The following is an 18,860-nucleotide window of genomic DNA, read 5'->3' on the forward strand; positions in this document are numbered from 1 at the left end:
GTAAGGACGAACAGACCTAATAGAATGAAGGGATGTATTAGGCTTATAAGGGTTATTACTGTTCTTCAGAAATACAAGTGAGTTTAAGGGAAGTAGGGGAGAGTACTTGTGACTTCCAGGAGGAAGAGGAGGGATTAGGTTGGCTGTTCGATGGACACAGCTTTATTCTGGAATGGTGAACCCAGTGGGGAGGATCCTGCAGGCGGACGGCAGTCGGGGTACTATAGATGACTAAGTAGGGTCCGGTCCATCGAGGCTGTAGAGTTTGAGAGGGTCAGATTCTTAACAAGAACTGATCATCCAGCTAGGGTGTCTTCATATGGCTGGGGATCTGGAGTAGGCAAGAGAAGATTAGCAGCCTGGCGAATTTCCTGTCTAGCCTTTTGGAGGACTGGAAGATAGTCGCCTAGAGGGCTGGTGTCTGGGATGAGGTTGGGGCCAAGCAAGAAAGTGCGTCCATATAGAAGTTCAAATGGACTGTACCCTGTAGCATCTCAAGGACAGGCTCTAATTCTGAGAAGGGCAAGAGGTAAAAGCACTGTCCAGTCCTTTTTAAGTTGGAGGCTGAGCTTGGTGAGGTGTGTCTTTAAAAGACCATTAGTCCGTTCTACTTTTCCTGAAGATTGAGGATGGTAAGGGATATGAAGGTTCCACTGAATACCAAGAGCCTGAGAAACTGCTTGGGTGATTTGACTAGAAAAGGCTGGTCTGTTATCAGACTGTATAGAGGTGAGAAGGCCAAACTGAGGAATTCTGTCTGACAGAAGGGAATAAATAACCACGGTGGCCTTCTCAGACCCTGTAGGAAAGGACTGTACCTATCCAGTGAAAGTGTCTACCTAGACTAAGAGGTATTTTAGTTATCTGACTCGGGGCATGTAAGTGAAGTCAATTTGCCAGTCCTGGGCAGAGACAAATCTTCGAGCTTGATGTGTAGGAAACGGAGGGGACCTGAACAATCCCTGGGGGGGTAGTAGAATAGCAGATGGAACACTGAGAAGTGATCTCCTTGAGGATAGATTTCCATGATGGAAAGGAAATGAGAGGTTCTAAGAGACGGGCTAGAGCCTTGTACTATAGCATAGCCTGCTTTTGCTGGTGTGTGGCGATTAGGCCTGGTGGAACTGCCATCAATAAATCAAGCATGATCAGGGTGAGAAACAGGGAAGAAGGAAATGTGGGGAAATGGAGTGAACGTCAGGTGGATCAGAGAGATACAGTCATGGGGGTCAGGTGTGGTAACAGGAATAATGTGGGAGGCCGGATTGAAGTCCGGGCCAGGAACAATGGTAATTGTGGGACTTAACAAAGAGTGAGTACAGCTGAAGGAGCCAGGGAGCAGAAAGCATATGCATCAGGTATGAGGAAGAAAATAGATTCTGGAAGTTATGAGAAATGTAGAGAGTAAGTTGAGGATACTTTGTGATTTTTAGGGCCTCTGAAAGTATTAGGGCGGCAGCAGCTGCTACACGGAGACATGATGGCTAGGCTAAAACAGTAAGGTCAAGTTGTTTGGACAGAAAGGCTACAGGGTACAGTCCTGGCTCTTGTGTAAGAATTCTGACTGCACTAACCATGCCTAGGAAGGAAAGGAGTTGTTGTTTTGCAAGGGATTGAGGTTTGGGAGATTAATCGGACTCGATCAGCAGGGAGAGCACATGTGTTTTTATGAGAATTATGCTGAGATAGGTAACAGTTAAGGAAGAAATTTAGGCTTGACTGACGTAATGGGGGCTGTCTGTGAAGCTTTGCAGCAGTACAGCCCAGGTAATTTGCTGAGCCTGATGGGTGTCAGGGTCAGTCCAAGTGAAAGCGAGGAGAGGCTGGGATGACGGGTGCAAAGGAATAGTAAAGAAAGCATGTTTGAGATCCAGAACAGAATAATGGATTGTGGAGGGAGGCATTGAGGAGAGTATATGGGTTTGGCACCATGGGGTGGATAGGCAAAACAATTTAGTTGATAAAGCATAGATCCTGAACTAACTTGTAAGGCTTGTCTGGTTTTAGGACAGGTAAAATGGGGGAATGATAAGGAGAGTTTATAGGCTTTAAAAGGCCATGCTGTAGCAGACGAGTGATAACAGGCTTTAATCCTTTCAAAGCATGCTGTGGGATGGGATATTGGCGTTGAGCAGGGTAAGGGTGATTAGGTTTTAATGAGATGGTAAGGGGTGCATGATTGGTCACCAAGGAGGGAGTAGAGGTATCTTATACTTGTGGGTTAAGGTGGGGGAATACAAGAGGAGGACACAAAGGAGGCTTTGGATTGGGAAGAAGGGCAGCAATGAGATATAGCTGTAGTCCAGGAATAGTCAGGGAAGCAGATAATTTAGTTAAAGTGTCTCGGGCTAATAAGGGAACTAGGCAGGTGGGGATAATTAAAAAGGAGTGCTTAAAAGAGTATTGTCTAAGTTGGCACCAGAGTTGGGGAGTTTTAAGAGGTTTAGCAGCCTGGCCGTCAATACCCACAACAGTTATGGAGGCAAGGGAAACAGGCCCTTGAAAAGAAGGTAATGTGGAGTGGGTAACCTCCATATTGATTAAGAAGAGGACGGACTTACCTTCCACTGTGAGAGTTACCCAAAGCTCGGCGTCCGTGATGGTCTAGGGGGCTTCCGAGGCAATCGGACAGCGTCAGTCTTCAGCTGCTAAGCCAAGAAGATCTGGGAAGGAGTCAGAGAGCCTTGGGCCAGAGTTCCAGGGGCTGTGGGAGTGGCTGTCAGGTGAGTTGGACAGTGCGATTTCCAGTGGAGTCCCGCACAGATGGGACACGGCTTAGGAGGAATCCCGGGCTGCAGGCATTCCTTGGCCTGGTGGCCAGATTTCTGGCACTTGTAGCAAGCTCCTGGGGGAGGAGGTTCTGGAGGAACGCCTGGCTGCTGCAGTTCAGGCATTTGGAAGTTCTTGTGTGCTGGAGATGTGGCTGGGATTCGTCTCACAGTGGAGGCAAGGAGTTGCAACTTTTTTCTATTATTGTACACCTTGAAGGCGAGGTTAATTAAATCCTGTTGTGGGGTTTGAGGGCTGGAATTTAATTTTTGGAGTTTTATTTAATGTCAGGAGCAGATTGGGTAATAAAATGTATTTTGAGAATAAGACGGCCTTTTGACCTTTTAGGGTCTAGGGCTGTAAAGTGTCTCAGGGTTGCTGCCAAACGAGTCATGAATTGGGCTGGATTTTTATATTTGATGAAAAAGAGCCTAAACGCTATCTGATCTGGGATAAAGAAAAAGGAGCATTAACCTTGACTATGCCTTTAGCTCTCCAGCCACCTTTTTAAGAGTAAATTGCTGGGCAGGTGGGGGAGGGCTAGTCACGGAATGAAACTGTAAGCCGGACCAGGTGTGAGGAGGGGAGGTGATAAAAGGATTATAGGGTGGAGGGGCGGAGGCTGAGGAAGAATTGGGACCTAGCTCCACCTGGCGAGGAGCAGCCTGGGGAGGAGGGGAGAGGTCAGATGGGTCTGTAGAAAAGGAAGATTAGAAAAACTCAGCGATGCTTGGGGTTGGGACTGAGGGGACAGGTGGGAGGGAAAGAAGGAAGATTTGGGATGAGTTGCACTGGGCACAGAGACTAGGGAGGGACCGATGTGTAAAAGAATGCCTGGACATCAGGCACCTCAGACCATTTGCCCATTTTACGACAAGAATTATTTAGATCTTGCAGCATGGAAAAATTGAAAGTGCTGTTTTCCAGCTATTTGGAACTACTGTCGAGTTTGTATTGGGGTCAAGCGGCATTGCAGAAGAAAATAAGACGCTTAGATTTTAGGTCAGGTGAGAATTGAAGAGGTTTTAAGTTCTTAAGAACACAGGCTAAGGGAGAAGAAGGAGGAATGGAGGGTGGAATGTTGCCTATAGTGAAGGAGGCAAGTTTAAAGAAAAGGGAGAGTAGAGACACGGAGGGAAGCGGTTTGGGGGTTCTTACCCTCCAGAAAAGTGGGAAAGGGGTCAGGGCGCAGAGATACAAGGTTGGGGTGTGGAAATAAGGGATCAGGGCACAGAGATATAAGAGGTTGGGGTGTGGAAATAAGGGATTGGGGTGCAGAGATATAAGAGGTCAGGGCATGGAAATAAGGGATTGGGGTGCAGAGATAAGAGGTCGATGTGTGGAAATAAGGGATTGGGGCACAGAGATATAAGAGGTTGGGGTGCAGAAATAAGGGATTGGGGCACAGAGATACGAGGTTGGGATACTTGCCCCTCCTCTAGAAAAGCGGGACTTGCCACTAAGAGTGAAGGAGAAGGGGTTGGGGGTTTCTTGCCCCCCAGAAAGGCAGAGAAGGGGTAGAGACACAGAGAGAAGGGGTTGGGGTACTTGCCCCTTCCCCAGAAGAGCGGGACTTGCCAGTAAGGGTGAAGGACCAAGGCAGGCATCCCTGCATGGTCTGACACCTCTGAAACCTGGGTGAATAATCAGAGAGGTGTCCCTGCAATGATTAAACACCAAGGGAAGGCTGCCTTCCCTAGTCCGTGACCAGTGCCAGAGTTTTGGGTCCACGGATAAAACGTGTCTCCTTTGTCTCTACCAGAAAATGAAAGGAATTGAAATTAAGAGAAGGGAGAGATATTGAAGTGTGGCGCCAAGATTGAAAGGAGAAAGAGGTTGAGGGATAGTGAGGGAGGTTGGAGAAGAGAGTAAAAAGAGGCCGCTTACCGGATTTGAAATTGGTGAGATGTTTCTTGGGCTGGTCGGTCTAAGGACCTGAGGTTGCAGGTGAATCTTTCTCACGGAGCAAAGAGCAGGAGGACAGGGGATTGATCTCCCAAGGGAGGTCCCCCAATCCGAGTCACGGCACCAAATTTCATGTGCGTCCATGTGAAGAGACCACCAAACAGGCTTTGTGTGAGCAACATGGCTGTTTATTTCGCCTGGGTGCAGGCGGGCTGAGTCCAAAAAGAGAGTCAGTGAAGGGAGATAGGGGTGGGGCTGTTTTATAAGATTTGGGCAAGTAAAGGAAAATTACAGTCAAAGGGGGTTTGTTCTCTGGCGGGCAGGAGTGGGGGTCGCAAGGTGCTCAGTGGGGGTGCTTTTTGAGCCAGGATGAGCCAGGAAAAGGACTTTCACAAGGTAATGTCATCACTTAAGGCAAGGACCGGCCATTTACACTTCTTTTGTGGTGGAATGTCATCAGTTAAGGCGGGGCAGGGCATTTTCACTTCTTTTGTGATTCTTCAGTTACTTCAGGCCATCTGGGCATATACGTGCAAGTCACAGGGGATGCGATGGCTTGGCTTGGGCTCAGAGGCCTGACAAAGCCCCTTAGGGAAATTATCCAGTGAGTCCACCAAAGGATTTGTGCTTATGAGGTGGACTTCTAGAAATGAGGGTTCTGCATCGTGACCGAGCCACTATAACCTCCTAAGTGTCTGTACATATGTGGGTGTGCATTTCTGTGTGTTCATATGTGTGCATATGTGTATGTGTGCATGCATGTGTGTTCATATGCGTGTGTGTGCACTTGTATTATGGTCATGTGTGTGCCTGTGCTTATGTGTGCATGTATGTGCGTGTGTGCATGCCTGTGTATTAATATGTGTGTGCAAGTATGTGTGCATATGTGTGTGTGTGTGGTCTTTATCCACCTGTTGGATTGATATGGGAATATGGGAATGCTATCTGGCTGGTGCCGACCTTCTTCTGATCTGCACAATGGCATTGCAGCACTGTAGAAAATATATTGATTGATTGATTGATTGATCTTTTTGAAATTAAATGAGCAGGGATCTGGGAGTCATGAGACCTGGGATCTGACCAGTGGATCAGTCAGCAGATATCTATTGAGCACAAGGAAGCACTATGCTGGGCACTATGGAGGAATGGAAGAAGCAAATGATACTCTTCTGCCTCCAGTTAACAAAAGTGTGTGGGGCAGTCACCAATTTCTATTGGGCCCTCTGACTATGAATCCTGAAATCACAAAACTTTGGAGTTGCACAGGGGAATGGGAATGCCTTTGCCCTGTCCTCTTACCTCCTGGATGAGGAAGCTGAGGATGAGGGAATTGAGCGGACTCATGTCATGTTCCATTGGAGTGTCCCAAATTCTGGTCTGTGATTATTGACCAGTTGAACAGCTCTGCCTTTCCGAAAAGACCACGTGGGCTCTGCTCTCATTTTTGCCAGGGGACCCAGCAGAAGTGAGGCCTACCCATCTTCAGAATTTATCTTCTATCAGATGGGCAGGGCAGCCCCTCACAAGTGCTGGGAAGCTCAGCAAAAATGTCCTTGGAAGGTACTTTTCGTCCATAGCAGGGGGATGAAAGTGACTCGGATTAGAACTACATTATTATAATGATTACACAACAATTAACTTTTATCTTGCAATAACTAAATTCCAGATGCTTTGCCGAGGGCTTTATATGCATCATCTATTTTAACTCTCAGAACACGATGTACTATTATTATCTGTGGTTTATGTGTAAGGACACTGAAGCTCAGAGAAGTGACAAGACTTGCCCAGTGACACATAGTTGGTGCCTGGATTTGCGCATGAATACCAGCTCCAGTGGTTGAGCAAAAAATCTCATCAACTTATTTTCATTTCTATGATTCCCAAGGACAGTATACCATTTATTTATTACTAAAAGCAGTTGCTATTTGTATGTTAATGTAGACAAAGTGTGTGCTAGTCCCCCTTTATAAAGCCGAGGTTGGGCATCAGACAGATACATTTCTAGTAACTAACCCTTTTCATCGAAGGTTGGCAGCATCCTGTCAAACTTCATAGGCATACGGGGAGAGGAACTGTAATTAAGTCTGTGGTGTAACAGACTAAAACAGAATGCGAAATTACTGGAGTCTTGTGGTTTGGGGAAATCCTCCTCCCACCCCACTAGAAAGACAAATAGTTTTCAAAATAATTATGTTTTTCCATTTTAGAAATTAAAAAAATAAATTAAGATTCGAGTTGCCTGCCTTATGTGTTGCAAATAATTTCCAGGTAATGATCAAATTCCTTTCTTCTCTGGTGAGGAAATTTGTTCATGGTTAAGGCTGATCAGCTTTCAGATATCATGGCTATCAGTCAGAAAGACACAAACAATATGGTGCATTGTACACTTATATAATTAGCATTTCCTCCAATTAGAGTATTAGGAGAAGCATAACATCAAGACTTGGTTTGATGTTGGGCATGCTGTTTATTTGTGGCATCGTCTTCGGGAATAATGGCATTTAGCTATATACAAAGAAATATCTACAGAGCGAGCGCCAGGCAGAGGCTAGCTGGTCCCCTAGCCAGCTAGGTGGTGTCATTCAGACTCCATCTTGCAGGAAGAATTATGGAGGTGCTAGAAATTTCAAGGGCAACCTCTTGTACACCCTTCTGTTCTCCACCTCTGCCCCTGCCCCCTTTAATTAGGTTGTTTGGTTTGTCCCTGACAGTAACCAAGGTTACCAGGGCCTATGCAGAAAGGAGACTTCTTGGTCTCTGTCTCCAGTGAGAGGATGAACACCTTGCAAGGGGTTAAACTCAGAGGGGACCCTGGAGACCAGCATTGCAGAGTCCCCCTCCTGGGAGCCACTGTGGCTGAGTGACAGCTGAAAGGCTGGGAAGTGTCACCGAGAGACAGAGGAGGACCCAGCACTCTGGGTAGATTTTTATCACTTTCTTGAACACTTCAAATTACAAACATTAGTTCTGAGGCTTTTTTTCACAATTGGTGCCACAGCAATTGGTTTTTGTTCATTGATTTACATGAACACATATTGTAGCTGGTTTCTTAGGATACATAATTTGTGTCGAGAGGTTGCTTTTGTTCCTGGGAACTCTTGAGGGAATGTGGGAGAATGAAAATATCACCGCAATGCATCCCTCCCCTCCTGGGGGTCTCATCTGTTGTTGGGGTGGGGGGCTGGCAACATCCACTTGTTCACAGGTCAGTGAGCAGCGAGAGGAGGTGACGGGTGTCTGTCTCTGTCTTGGCCCTATTTTCACTTTGGCCTCATGCTCGGGGCATTGTTGACATTTTGAGCTGGGGGTGGGAGGGCTGTCCTGTGCATTGTAGGGTAATTAACAGTGTCCTGGGATTGTACCCACTAGATGCCAGTGGCACCCCCTTCCCCAGTTTCAACAACCAAAAATGCCCCCAGATGTTGCCAGATGTCCTCTGGGGCAAAACCATCCCTGGTTGAGAACCACTGGCTCAAGATAACTAGAAACTCCACAGACCTAGACTACATGCCCAGGTGTGGCACCTAGAGTGTAGGGTTCCTAGTGCCATGGAAGCATGTGGGCATTGGCGAAAGGAAGGAAGTTGGGGGAGAGTCACCCTCTAGGAAAAAAAAAATTCTCACCAGAAAAAAAAATAAAGTTAGCCAACTCTTATATAGACCTCATAGTGACCCGACACTAGACTAGATCACTTTTATCATCTAATTTTCCCAACAGTCCCATAAGAGAGATCCTCTCATTCTTTTCATTTTGCGGATGAGGAAACTCAGGCAAAGAAAAATTAAGTTGTTTGCCCAAGGCCAAAATCTAATTAGAAGCAAAACTGGGATTTGAACCTAGGTCTCCCTGGCATCTTGTACCTCGCCAGTGGATGGCTTAAGAGCATGGAGAAATCAACAGCCCCAGAACCTGTGCTCACTCCCTTGGGAGGCTGTTATTGCATCTGCTGCAGCTGTGCCCACTGCCAGGATGTCTCTGGCCAGCTCTTTGCATAACAATGCTCAGAAAAAGAACAAAGAATGACCCTGCTTAAGGGCGCTGTGACTTAAGGAAATGCTCACTCTCCCAGAGGAGCACCGAGAACCTCACTTGGAGACACAGAATCCAGAATCCAGTGAACACCACTTGGCACCAGCCCTCCCAGGCTCAGTCCTTTGCTGCCTGCGAAGAGCGTGTGGCTTCCTCCGAAGGTGCCATGCCAGCGTCCTGCATTTAACCTCCCCCACTGGAGAGCCTTATTTACTAAACAAAGCGACTGCACAGAATCAGGCCTCTGGGGAAGGCAGCAAGGTGGAAGGGCAGGGGTCAAGAAGCGGGGTCAAAGGGCTGAGACCCTGGGGAAAATGGGAGATTAAACATCCTCCTTTTCAAATCGGGAGGTTCAGATAATTAATTGGTCCCCGAACATGAAAGCTTTCAATGATTGTCCTGGGCAGTGGCCATTCCGCCTTGCTTCTCGTCTGGCTTGCTGGGACCCTCTTCTGCACTGCCCAAGCTGGGGCCAGACCAGCTGATAGCCAAGCGGACAGAGGTCTGGCCCAAAGGAGGCCTGTGCCAGTGTCTGTCCCCACAGAATCCCTTCTTCACTGTTACAGTGGCAGTCTGCCTTTCACACAGACGGCCAACCTCTGGAAGGACCGGGCCTCTGAGGACAAGGAGAGTCAGGGATAGGGGGCCGCTTCCATGCTGGGACCACCATGGCGTACATGGCCTCCTGGCCAATTGGAACTCCCTAGCAGAGAGAAGGCAGCTGAGGGATCATGTCCTCCTTCGCTGCCCTGGGAGAATCTGAGTCTGGCTGATCCCAGCAGGATTGCTCCCACTTTCTGAACCAGAAACACCCCAAAAGCCTTCTGACATCATGGTGATCCGTGAGAGTGGGGTGACAATTTCCCCCACGGCATACCTGTGGGAAGGTGAGAGATGGGTACCTTGATGTCTTTTAAAATTCCTCTTTGACAAGGATGATGGTCATAAACATGAACGAGGACCACACACACACAGATGTTCACCTGCTGCCCTCATGATGTGTGATCCCATTTTACAGATGAGAAGACAGAGACTTCTCATGAGCACTCTCTGGAGCCAGGGGCTCCTGGCTGCACAGTGGTCTCTCTCCGGGGAACAAGAGAGACCTCCGAGAAGGCATGTTCTCCACCCTGGAGAGTGAGCTGCTGCAGGGCTGGGCCAGGGGAGGGAGCGATTGTGGAGCTGCAGCCTGAGTCTATGGGGCAGAGGGCCCAGTTTGCCGGTGGCGGCCTTGCCTGTCCTCTGCAGGGCTCCCATGGGCTTGGGAAGGGGCCATGTGGAGAACCCTCCTGGGTGCTGAGGAGCCAGGCTCTGGGAGTGGCCATTCTGGGCAGGACTCCCCAGAACTGTGCTCAGGCCAAGGTCAGCTCTGGTAGAGTCAGGATGACCATTGGAAAGCCCCCAGAGGGGGCAAAACTTAGCCGTGGGGATTGGGCAGGGTGGGCGCAGGAAGCCAGAGGCCCCTGCCAAGGGAGTAGTGCACCCCACTGGCAGGTCCTTGGTCAAGGGTGGGGCCCGGGGTGAGGGACTTGCACCAGTGCGGGAGGGGCGGGGGCAGGATTGCTGATGACTGCTAAGTGCCCTAGCAATGAAGCTGAAAGGGCTCTCAGGCGCCCCTTTCTTCTTTCCTGAAAGGATCAATCGCAGAGCTCTGCCTTTGTGTGTGTGACGGCCCTGCTGTGAAGTACACTTAAGGAATCAAGTTTTCTAAAATTCTATAAATCATTATTCCAGCCTCTTGCTCACCCGCTCCAAAATCATTCATCTGCTGAAATATTTAGCGATGGGTGCGTCTGCGCACACACACCCTGTAGGCAGGGAGAGGACACAGGAGCCGTTGCAGAGGTGTCCCAAGGCCTCTGCCTCTCTGCTCTCCCTTCACAGCGACCTTAACAGGCCCCATGATCGTCATGTGCAGGTGATCGTGACCAAATCGTGAGATGTGGCTTCCTCCGCCCCTCTCGAGGGCTCCATAAAAGGAAGTCCCCAGGGTACTGTGGTAACACCCTGGTGGCTCCCTCTGGGGTCCCAAAGAGGAAGGCGTGGGTGTGTGCACAGGTTTGTGGTCAGGTCTGCTAGGGTGGCCGGGGAACGCCACCCTGTAGAAGTTGTTCCTGGCTCCTGTCCTCTGCACTGTTGGTCACTCTTAGCAAGCATCTGGGGAGAGCAGTGTTGTGCTGATGTGATGAGTTTGGCCTGTGAGTTGTGGGCTGGGCAGGGGAGACTGGAAGTGCTGGCCCTTTGGTGGACCTGGTTCTTTGAGAGTGAGGGTTTTGGCCTGGTTCCTCTGTCCTCACCAGGGCTAGAAGCTCCAGTACTTTCCAGAATTTTCCACCCCTCCCTCCCTGTACACACACACCCTGACACATGACAGGGCAGACCACAGCAGCCACAGCCAATGTCCCTGAAAGGCAAGGCAGGCCTGATTGATTTGCAGTGGTTGATCTGTGTAATGTCCCTTCTCCCCAAGCACCCATCTCGCCTGCAGAGGCGCTACATTACTTCGCAGGCCTGGCTGCCAGCCTGACACCCTACGCCCTGGAGGATGCTTGGGAGGTTACAGGTGCAACAAGCAAAATGAAAATCCATAGTTTTAAACCTTTATGAATTGAGAATGTGAACCTGGCAAATGGACCCGGAGTTACTAACGGACAATTGGTGTAACCAGCCCATCCATCCTCCAGGACCTGGCAAGGCCATTTCCGTGAACTGCTGGCTCCTAAACACGGAGCCTTCCCTGAGCCTGCCTTCCCTCCCCCTTCTCAGAGTCAGGGAAACAGATGCAGGCATGGGAAAAAGACCTGCAGATGGCCTGCCAGGGGCCCCCCGGCTCTGTGTGCCCAGGTGAGGCCTTAGGAGGAGGCAGCAGTGGGTGTCGGGGAGGGGATTCAGGCCTCCTGGGCTGTCCAGGGCTTTAGCCAACCATCAATGGGCAAAACAGAGCCCCTATCCTGACCTCCACATACAAGCATTAGAAATCTCCTCTTGTACAAAGGAAGACCATATCCCAACCATACATGTGCACTTGACTCAATGGCTGTGCTATCAAGTGGGAGGGACATCCAGCCCTGGGTCCCCCCGGTCCTAGCCATCTGTATGTACTAAGAACACTGTCTCTCAGAGCCTGCAAACATGCCATCCCTGCAATACCCACGAGTCACTCACCTTCTCAGAGGAGCCTTTTCTGGCAATTCTGTTGAATGTTGCCCCAACCCTGTATTCCCTACCCACTGCCTGCTTTATTTTCTCTTTAGCTGTGGTCACAATTGGACGGACTGTATATTTTACTTATTTGTGGGTTTTGTATCTGTTTTTCTCCTCTAGGACAGAAGCTCCACGAGGGCTGGAATTATTGTCTGTTCTGTTTGCTATTTTTTCCAAGCACCTAGAAAATTACCTGGCACATAGTAGGTGAATAATAAGTATTTGTTGAGTGAATAAATGAATGGTTGGATGTCCCAGAGGTGTGAGGCTTTTCCTTGTTTGAACCCCGGCACTCTGATCTCCACCCTCTAGAGGGGATTGTCCCTTTCCTGTTGCTGCTTCATTAGCTGTCGTGACCTTGCCAGGACCTGCCTGCTCGGCTGCCTTCCCACTCTTTTTTCTCCTGTCCAGCCCCGCGCCATTCTTATGCTCCTGGTACATGAGAGCAGTTTACTGTTCTGCTCCCATCTGGGTGTTCTCTCTTTTCCTGCAGGCCCAAGATCACTAATTAAATGAAGGGACTTGGCGTTTTTCTCCCTGCATGCTCCCATCCTTCACCAAGCACCCCCCAACCCCAGCACTTGGACACAACTGATGCTGAGTTGGAAGTTTCCTAAAAGTTACTATGGACTTTCCCTCTAGACAGCAGCATGAGCTGCTCCACACCTTCACAAACAAGGGAACAAGAGGACAAGGTCAGCCCTTTGAGGATTAAACTCTGAAATCAACCCATGATTGATGGGGGCAGAGATAAACAGCCGTGAGAAGCAGAAGGGACACAAAAGAAGTGATCAATAAATGTTAGCTTCCTTCTGCTGTGGTCTGAATGTTTGTGTCCCTTCAAAATTAATATCTTCTTACCTAATCTCCAATGAGATAGCGTTAAGGGGTGGAGCTTTGGGCAGAGTCCTCATGAATGGGATTAGCACCTTTAAAATATAGGCCTGAGGAAGTTTGTTTTCCCTTCTGCCATGTGAGCACACAGCTGGAAGGTGCCATCTATGAAGAAGAGCATGGGTCCTCGCCAGACACCAAATCTGTTGTCACCTTGATCTTGGACTTCCCAGCCTCCAGAACTGTGAGCAACAAGTTTCTGTTGTTTATAAATTATTCAGTCTAAGAAACTGTGTTACAGCAGCCTGAATGGACTAAGACACCTTCCTTTTCCCTTCATTTTCTCACTGCACAAGTCTGGGGTATTTGTTCATCAGATGATGTGTCAGTCAGGATGAGTTAGGTGATCATGCTGCAGTAACAAACAAAAGATTATTTCTGGATTATGCTATGGTCATGAAAGTTTCTTTCTGCCTCATGCTACAGATCCCCCATGGCTGAGGAGTTTTGCTGTAGTTCTCTTCATTCTGCACTGCAGGCAGATACAAGAGTCAGTATCTTTGACATTCCCTGTTGCAGAGAGAAAGAGAATGTATCATGAGTGGGCGCTTTCTTAAGTCTACCCAGGAAGTGACATTTATATTCCCACTCACTTTTCACTGGCTTGAACATGTCACATGGCTATGTGGAGCAGGAAGGGCAATCTTGCCATGTGCCCCAGGGGAGATCCGGAAGTCATCTGATGAATAGCACTGACTCCCACCGTGAGAGGCCTTTTTCTGAAAGAAGGGGTGCACTGGGTCACTGCCAACACTTTTCCTGTTTTGAGGAACCTGTGAGTGCCTGTCTGTTTTCATGCCAGCCTTGCTGAGGAGCCCCAGGAATCTTCCCCTAGTCTGTCTGGGCTCCTCTGCAACAGTCTGCTCTGAAGGCAGCTCTTGTTCTTTGCCTCCCACAGGCGCCCTGATGGCTCCAGAGGGCAGCCTCTAGGTGACAGGGCTGTTTTTATGGATTGCTGGGGTTGGATGGAGGTTGATCAGCAGAATGGCCCACATCCTATGGTCACTCACCTTTGCCCTGAGCCCAGTTGTAGGGTGCTGCTGCTGCACCTGCAGAGGAAAGGGGGCAGGTGGCCAGGGTTGCAGACTTAGGCCCACTTGCTCTGGGGCCCAGGCCAGAAAGCACCAATTCTGAGGCTCCATCAAAGACCCTTTTCAGGGGCACAGGGCTTAGGAAGGCAGTGAATGCCTCCTAAGAGGCAGAGTTGGTTTGGGAACTCTGCGTCTTTTTCTCTTTGTTAAAAAAAAAAAAGACTGACTTGGCACATCATTTCAATAGCACTCTTTTCAGCAGATCAGACCCTCTGGTTCTTCTATCTTTTCAACACATGCCAATCTTGGATGAGCCCAATTATCTGCCTTCATTCAAGGAGCTGAGGACTGTTGGAGGAAGTCTCACAATAGGACAGACAGATGGATGCCACTGGAAACGTACAAACTCCAATCTCGAATAAAGCCTCAAAACTGCCCAGCAACCCGACAGTGGTTCTCTGCCAACTTTCCCTCCTTCGCTCTCCAGAGTGATGAGTTCAGAACTTTGCCATTGCCTTCACACTTTCAAGCTCTTCCATCCTTGCCTTTCTTCTCACTCTTGACAGCATGTCTCAAAGTTCTTATTCTGGAAAACACTTTAAAATACTTTCTAGGTCTGATGTAACTCATGCATAAAATTTATTTAATCTATGGCTTGTGGTACATTAACATAATCAGGAAATTATAGATATTATAACCCAATAAAATGTCAATGCATTTTTGAGTAGGAAAAAAAAAAGCCGGCGGGGAAGGGGAGTGGGGAGTGCGGTGGGGCATGGAAGGGAAATGCCTGAGAGTCACCAAAGGCTATGGAGATGTCAAGTTTCTTTCAAGACAGGCTTTTAATGAAGGAAGTGAAAATAGAGCAGGTGAAAAAAATGCATGTGCAATGTAATCAAGGCAAATGCATCTTCACAAATGCCTTTTCTAAGTTGTTAGTGATACAAAAGCCGCTGTAGAATCTGTTTCCTTGTGAGCCTTCTGGTGGTTTTGAACTATTTAAAACACACCAAAATGCAGACGGAAGGGAGCACCATGGAGCACAACAGACTGCAGGACGTTTGTGCGGAGGGGCACTGTGTGGCACGCAGCAAAGGTGTCGAAACTTAAAATAGAGCATCACTTCTTCCTGAAACAGGAAAATATTCATGGGGGATTTTGCTCTCTTTTTGTATACATGTTCTATGTGGCTCTTTTCTCCCTTTTTTCGTTAGCTATATGGCAGAAAAGTTACCAGGAACCTGCATAGAAGTGGCACAGATGCCTTAGCGGGTCTGGAATGTTAAAAAAACAAGCTATTTTTTTAAAAAAAAACTAGTGTAGTGAGATATAATTCACGTACCATGCACTTCGTTCATTTAAAGCATATAATTCAATGATTCTAGTGTATTCACAGTTGTGTATCCATCACCACAATCAACTTTGGAACATTTTCACTACCCCAGAAAGCAACCCCCCACCTTTTAGCCATCACTCCCCAATCTCTCTATCTCTCCCAGCCAAAGGAAAGCACTCGCCTATCTTTTGTCTCAATAGGTTTATCTATCTGGGCATATCATATAAGCAGAATCATAAATAAGTGGTCCTTTGAGACTGATTTTTTTTCATGTAGCTGATGTTTTAAAGGATCAGCCATGTTGTAGCATGTATTAGTACTTTATTTCTTTTTGTTGATGAATAATATTCTATTGTAGGTATATAGGTCATTTTTTGAATTACTGTAGTTCAAAAACCTAAGTATGTGACTGAGGAGAAAAGGGGTCACAACAAGTGAAGAAAAGAAACCTGCAGGCATTTTACTGCCAACCTGAACTCCTCCACTTTTAGGCTGAGCAGAAAGGATTATGGCCTCAATAAAGGGTTCATGGAAAACTAAAAAGAAGCATTTGGATCAGTCTTGTTGATAAGATCTGGAAAAGATTATGTGAGAGGACCCAGAGAGGCTTTTAAATTCCATGTTTTATAAATATGTTTAACATTGTTTGGAGAGAAAAGTAGGAAAAAATATGTATTTCAGTGTTAGTCATTAATTTTCTTAGGGCCATGTGATTGATCAAATATAGCTACCCTATCCCCAGGGAAGAACCTCTCAAGATAGAAGCGAAGGTCTTTAGGGCACTGAGACACAAACGTGAAGCTGTAAAGTGAAGGTAAATCCCCAGTCTCTGTGCAGATGTTGCTACTCCTGCTATCTTCTTACTGCTGGCATGTTGCTTGCTACAGTCCAGATCCTCCAGCCACAGAGTATGTCTGTGCCCCTCAGGGCTGTATAAAATTACCACATTCTCAAGCCCAGCCTAGAGTCAAGAGGTTAGAGACTCAGAACAGTGGTAACTACTGATGAAGCAGTTGCTCTTGAACTTTTTCTAAGTGTGATACTCCTGCTTGGTTGCAACAATGGCCCCAATTTTTCACCCTTCTCTATAGCCATACTCTTCACTATGTGAATCTGAGCTTCCTCCCACTGCACTTCAGGCAGTGTGACCTGCCCTATCCTTTAACACTGACCTCAGCCATGTCACTTGCTGTGGTCAATGGGATGTCAGCAGAGGCATGAGCAAGCCAGCTGAACTGCAGTGCCTGGATGAACCTAGCCAAGATCAGCCAGCCTTGACCTGTGAGCAATTAGCAGTTCAGCAGAAGCATATAGTCAGCCCTTCACTGATTCCAGATGTTTGGATGTGAGCATACACTTATTGTTGAATGCCATTGAGACTTTGTGATTGTCCATTACCAGCATATAGTGGCAATGCATAACCGACACAGGACCTTCACAAAGTTGTTCTTAAATTCACTGTTTTTGCTAGGCGAATCTAACATTCACATTCTCCTTGCTTCATGCATTCCATCCCTGGATTTATGATTTTCTTAGACTGCATCTCGCATTCTAGTTCCTCATGTGTTCTCTCTGCAAGTCCTCTTTTTGCTCTTCTCTCCTGTTTTATATGCCAGTGGTTCATTATGCTAATTTTCTCTCCCAGTCTCTCATTCCTTCATTATACACCATGAACAAGAGAGCAAGAAAATGAAAAAAACCCAGAACTTTGGTGAGTTGACTGTTCAACTGCAAGATTGAGATATGGGATGAATGAATGAACTAGAAAATAGAAAACATTGATTGCTTTACATTTTCATCCACTCCATGTTCATCATAGAATGCCCTCACATGGTGGCAGGACAATCATTAACCTGTCTTAACTACACCAGAAGAACTTTTCAGTGAGTACTTTCATTAAAGGGTATTAATAGGTGCGACACAGGCTGGTGCAGGACATACAAGAGCAAAAAAGTAGAGGAAGGGGGAGGTGTGGCTTCCTGTCACAGCCAGCCTAGGTCCTACTGGCATTTTTACAGATGAAACCGTAAGCACCAAATGTGTATGCTTCAATACAGAAAGTCGCCAAGCAGTGAGGCTGCACTGCATGAGGTCAACTGTTTTCTAAATAACCTTCCGCCCTGTTATTTAGGAGGATGGAAACAAGAGACTGAACGAAATAAACAGAAAATGAAAGACAGGGAAGGAAGTGGTGGTAATAGAGATGTGAGGAGAGGGGAAGCTGAGAGCACCTATCTGTGCCTTTGATTCAGGACAAGTGCATCAGGGCTTTTGAGATCTGGCCAGCCTCACTCCACCTCCCGGGGACTGCTTGCCTTGCCACGGCTGGTGGAAAACAGGACTGTCAAGTTACTTTCCCCAGATATTGAGAACTGGGGCTCAGGAGTCTCTGTTAGCCTCTGTGCTGTGCACATGTGCAATGCTAAAGGTTGTGGAGCTGCTTGGCTGCTCAATCTGTGTAGGGAAGCAGAGAAACCTGGGAAGAGAGAAACAGAGAGAGGAGTAAATGAGGCATGAGGATGGTGTTTGTGTACTGCGTTCTAGCCCTCAGGGGGAGGATTAGGGTCCTTTTCGCTCTTGGCTGGGTTCCATGAGGCACACTTATAATGACCTCCTCTCCACATGCTTAAGCCAGTTTGAGTCACTTCCTGTCACAACTGAAAGAGCCTTAAGGGAACCGGGAAATAATTCATAGTCAATCTATTTTACTCTCTTCCTCTTTCTTTTTTTTTTGTCTGTCTCCAACTTCAGAGTTCAAGTCACTATCCCGCTTTCCCCAGTGCTGCATGTTGTTGAGTGGGCAGTATTGCTCGGAAGTGGAATCCATTGCACTGGAAGAAGGAAAATATCATGGCGAATTAGTAAAACTAAAGTGAGTTGAGGCAGTGGCTTTAGGAAAGAACATGTGGGTTGATGCAGGCTGACACAGGCATAGATGGGAAACGATGAACTCTAGAATGTTTTGTGCCCTTCCAGTTGGAGGATTAGGGAGAACTAAGAACGCTATTAGAGTTTGACCAAGTAGAGTTAAGGCCCCTTGGCCAAAGGCCACCTGGATTGCCCAGGAAATGATGCTGTAACCTTACGATAATGATCCTACAGGAAATTCATATGCAAATGAAGTGCAAAGTAATTAGAGTAATTAGTGGCAAAGCAATATGTGGTTCCAACAGCTCTGCCTTGGGGGGCTGGCGAGGAGGGGTGGAGATTGTGTTGCAGCAAAGACAAAGAAGAGAAAACTGAGTTACATAAAAAAGAGAATCTGTGTGCCTGTGAAGCAGGCAATAAATGCACACATACATGAACAAGAAAAATATCTGCCAGTGAAGCTCTTTGTGGAGAATTGAAATAGGGCAATGTGATTATGGTAGGGTGGCAATTTGAGATTAGATGATTAGGGTATCTGAATTAATTTTTAAAAGTTTTTACTTACAATGAAACTTTGACACCAGGAGCTCTGCCTTATGACCACGTTTGAGAACCACTGCAGCAGGGAGTATAGGAAATGTGGCCATAATAGGACATTGCCTGTTGCATAGCAAGTCAATACACTGACACTGAGGGTTGCAGCAGAGAAAGTGTTTTAGGATGGGCGCAGTGGCTCACACCTGTAATCTGGCACTTCGGGAGGCAAGGAAGGCAGATTATTGAGGTCAGGAGTTCAAGACCAACCTGGGGAACATGGCAAAACC

The sequence above is a fragment of the Pan troglodytes genome, chromosome 17 (genome assembly GCF_028858775.2).
Source record: "Pan troglodytes isolate AG18354 chromosome 17, NHGRI_mPanTro3-v2.0_pri, whole genome shotgun sequence".
Lineage (NCBI taxonomy): Eukaryota > Metazoa > Chordata > Mammalia > Primates > Hominidae > Pan > Pan troglodytes.